The 4819-nt window shown below is 37.3% G+C and overlaps 1 protein-coding gene across 1 annotated transcript in view; it reads right to left on the reverse strand.

The window, feature by feature from the left end:
• Window positions 1-4819, reverse strand: part of LOC115233019 (semaphorin-2A) — a 367181-nt gene that overhangs the window by 342197 nt on the left and 20165 nt on the right. Inside the window, exon 2 of the mRNA XM_029803231.1 lies at window positions 3266-3312. The gene's annotated coding sequence lies outside the window, so the exon portion shown is untranslated. The remainder of the gene's footprint in view (window positions 1-3265; window positions 3313-4819) is intronic.

The raw sequence follows: 4819 nt of genomic DNA on the forward strand, positions 1-4819 counted from the left end.
TATATATATACGAGAGTCAAAAGTAATCAGTAACTATAACGGCACGACAAATTTCAATTATCGACTTCATAACGCAGACTTTAGCGCGCCAATAAAATCATAGTGATTTTCGGATACGTGTTCTCACAAAAGCGTAATGAATTTTGTTAACTATGTGTGTAGCAGCTAGTTAATCTAGCTTTAATGAATTGCAAACACATGGAAAGATATCGAACATTATTGCTCGAAGCAATATGATAGGACTATAAAAATATTTCCAACACGATATACTTATTTACTGTATACTCCAGTATACAGTAAAAGAGAACGCTTAAATTGTAATACACATTAATTTTTTCACGATTTATTGCAACATTTTGTATCGTATGTATTGCGATATAAAGTGTATCGTTCGATAACGTTAACAGATATTCAGGGACTCATCGATATTGAAACGTTCATTCATGCATAATAGTAACTTCATATTGTGCACATAGATAATTTAAGAGAAAGTACCCTTCGACATCACGATAAAGTTCAACGACTGGAAGAAATTTTCTTGAAATAATGTAGCTTATGAGAAAACCTTTGAGAGAAGTTCGCGGTTTCTCGTAGATGAAAGTTGATGGTTTCCATTTTTTCGCGATATTTATGGATACTTTTAACAACATATATTGGGGGTAAGTAAACGATTTCCGGATAACGGCACTTCAAAGAAACCCGCAGAGCGAGTCAGTATTAGCAGCAACAACGAGCAAGGAATATGATATTTTCCCCGAAGGTCATCCGGTAGCGCGTCTATCTAACCTACCCCGGAGCCAGATTTTGCCGAAGAAAGAAGATCCACGAGAGCCATCAAAGTAGCCTTTCCCAGGACGAAAGCGAATATCGAATTCCGATAAAAGGAAGTAACGCTTTGAGAATCTTTCGCTTTAACGTAAGCAATTCAAAGCTGAAATGGTGACTCTTTCGGAAAAACACCGTATTTATTGAAGTTTCCAGGCCATCTGCCGTGTTTTTGTTATTTCGTAATTTCTCTCTTTTTTTTTTTTATAGATGTACGATACAAAAACAAGTAACAAGAAAAATATTTAGAAGATTGTAGAAAAATAATGATTTCAACAAGTGAAAAATAATTCATACCGTGAAGTATACTCTAGTCAATCTTACAATATTCTGGCCCCGCCTATGCTCTTTCGTGTTTTACAATTATGGTAGTTTTATGAGTTTCAGACTCACGAGCTCGCGGCGGACTTCTGCCAACTTGTGATTGCGCAAGTTTCTGGTTTACGAGTGCGGACTGTCGGGTTATCTGTCTACTATACTTCTTTCTTTACTGCCACGCTACCGTATTTATGCGAGCATTAACGCGCAGATCGCGCGAGTGAATATGTTAATTTGACTCTATAGATTGCGGTGGTTTTTTCTTCACAAAGTTTTTTCTTCGTACATGCATTTTTCTTACTGTCTCCTTTTTCGATATCAACCATCGTCAGTCGTATGCTAACGCAAGCAGGTATTGTATAATTAAGTTTTAAAATACTCGACGCGACGTGTCATTCGCGGATGCCGATTGTCGCGGATTCGCCCTTTGTTCGTTGACGCTAACGAAGCGCTGGCATAATGAGGTGCGACACGAAGGTGGCTGGTGGTCGTTTGGGGCGGCCTGAAGGACTGCTTCAGACACCCCTGCACGTTGCATAAGCGTCTGGTATCAGAGCTCACAGATTCCCTCCCTACGATACGAGGCGCGAACGACTCCGAAAATACTCACGCGCGGTAAATACACGTCCGTGTGTGCGTGCGTGTGCGTGATCGCGCACACGTGTGCGACACACGTGATGTAGACTGTAGCAGGGAGAAGCCTCGAGGGTGTCGAACAAGCATGGACTCAATACAAGCCGGCTGGATTACAGCCTCGCTGTGCGTAGCGATACCTTTCGATAGCATCGATTCGCCACTAGAGTTTGCGACAAGCAGCACTCGCCTCGCCCCTTTCGCAAGGGACGGTGGATTGTTCTCGTTGATAAAAGCGCCGTAACCCGATCGATCGATCGATCGATCGCTCACGATTGTGAAGATCCTGAGAATACCTTTGTAGAGAGCACAAACGTTCGCCCGATGTTTTCGACAGTGTTACGTTACGTCAAGTTAGATATATCACATAAATCTCTCTACACTAATACATTTACTCTCGTACTAATGGCTTAAAAATGCAAGTAATTTACGCGATTGTAAATGCAAGGAGAGTCCTGAGAGGTTGCTATAGCGCTCGATTGCCGTCCGACAAATTGAGAGTCGAACAAGGAACTCAACCTCCTATACCGTCCTAGGACTGCGAACGTTTTCTCACCGTGCGAAATTATCGTGCCTCTCTGCAACTCTTCGATTTGCGTTCCTCGGCGTAGCTCCAAGCACCTGAGACAAGAGGCGAGACGAGAAAATGCAAAATCGCCTCTCGACCTGCCTGTGCTTGTGCGACGACCCTGGCAAAACCCGATTTTAATGTTTGTCTGTTCTACCTCGCGATATGAACGAATAACGGGGACAAAAGCGCCGTGCATTTCAGGAATATTGGACGGATCCGGAAAGTCTTAGAAAAGGAATCGTGCTATTCCTATAAACAATGTGCATATATTTTCAATCCGCACGATATTAAAAAACATTAAACTATTTTTGACATAGGAAAATGGCAAATTCTTTGCCAGCATATTCATCTCTAGCAATAACGTTCGCCCTGAAAATTTTTTTCCGTTATCTATATCGTTACTTTGTTATAAGCTTTAATTAATTTATAAATTCCGGTCGCTTCAATAATTCGTAATATTACATTCGCCGCCGAAAAATTCAGCGTGTATTTTAATTAGGGGCTACGTAGCATATCGATTTCATTGTTAGTCGATTGCCATTGTTACTGTTCCGAGTGCTGGCGAGACATTTGTAGGTCGTTGATTTATTTCATCGTGATTTGTTACATTAAATAGGGGAGTAAGGCCGACGGTAGCTGGAGATTGCGAAAGGCAAGACCGTTAATGAGAAGCTTTAATTAACACACCTTTATTCATCGAAGCGGGCATTCGTATTCCCCTTTTTCACTAAAAATGTCGATAACTTTTGATCTTTGGGTCTGTGTGTGAACGCGCCGACTTTTCACTACATTTTATTTTTATTTTAGCCGATAGGATTGGAATCATTTTTTATCGAATAATCCGTCATGAAAACCGCACATGTTGTTTTGTGTAAAATTATTTTGAGATTATAATATCAAAAATAGTTTGAAACTCACCGATACGATGCACAACAGAGAAGTTGTAGTATACAATATGTCGTGATCTGTAAAATACAAACAAATCCTAATTATATTAATTATATCTATATAAAGTGGAGAGAGTGTACACATAATTAAAAGAGAGAATGAACACATAATTAAAATTTAAAAAAACAAAGGTTTGTCATAATTAAATCTTTTAATCATTTTTCTTTATTAAAATAAATTTAGAATATCTTTTTTATTAGCATTGTGTTATACATTAATGTAAAACGAATTTCATCACCGCAAAGATAAACAAAAGCACTTAATTTTACAAATAATAAAATAAACATATAATTTGTTCACTGCATGGTTGTTCCGTCGTCGCCCGATGCCTTTTTGGACTTTTTTCTTTTCTTTTATTTACACTTTGCTGCTTTTTCAAAGCATCCATTTGCGAAAACGCAGTTAATTACGATTGCAAACGTTGATTATGTAAAATATGTATAACGATCGCGCGACACTTTGCATGACACTCCCGATGCAACTCATTTGCGACGCGCACTTTATTATATTATAACGAAGGAACGACGCAAAAATTATACGTTTGCTACGATCTGCTTAGAATCGCAGATCAAAATTATGCGCTATTCGCCGCGACAATATTATCTCCCTATTGCTAACAAATAATATATAGGATTGCGTTATAATGTAAGTGAATAATTATACATGTTAAAATTAAACTAGATAAATATTTGTAAAATATATGCCGTCAATTTGTCGACTAAAACTCGCGCAATAGAGAGAGAGAGGGAGAGAGAAAGATTTTGATCAAATAAATTATATATAATAGATTATATATATAATAAATATAATAAATAGATATATATAATAAATTATATATAATAGAGCGTTTTAATATTGTATATTACCAATATACGAGATTATACATATACATAAATCACGCCGCTATCTACCAGTTCGAGGTTCGAGTCCCGCTGCGTGAATGACAAAGCCATGTTGTCATCATATGTAAACAAGAGATGTGATGATACACGGAGCGTCTTACAACGTATAACGCACTATTGATGTGTGTGTTATATGCTGTGGCCTTATTATTCGTCGCAGACTTGAATGAGCAGATAGAAGGCTCGAACCATTCCGTATATCATCACATTATCTTATTACGTGATAAGTACTGGAAGCAAACGCAATTAAATTCTCTATTATTATTACTTGATTACAATTAGTGATTTTGTAGTGCCGAGCATTCGCAGTGAATATAATTTTCATATTGTTTTTCCGTAACGATATAATAAAATATCATATGATTAATGTCCGGAATATCGTGCAAAGTATCGCGCAATCGTAATTAACCGTAATTATCGCGAGTGAGTGTCGTGTGAATGCTATAAAGGAACAGGAAGGAACATGAGAAAACTAAGAGAATATCGAACAATGGCGAAGCAAAATAAAGTGAGCATAATTTATAATCTATTTAATTTATTATTGATTATTTGTAAAATTAGTTTATTTTCGCGGTAATAATTTATTTTACATTTCATATTATTATCTAATGTATTAATTAAT

This window comes from Formica exsecta, unplaced genomic scaffold, assembly GCF_003651465.1.
Source record: "Formica exsecta isolate Colony F162 unplaced genomic scaffold, ASM365146v1 scaffold155, whole genome shotgun sequence".
NCBI lineage: Eukaryota > Metazoa > Arthropoda > Insecta > Hymenoptera > Formicidae > Formica > Formica exsecta.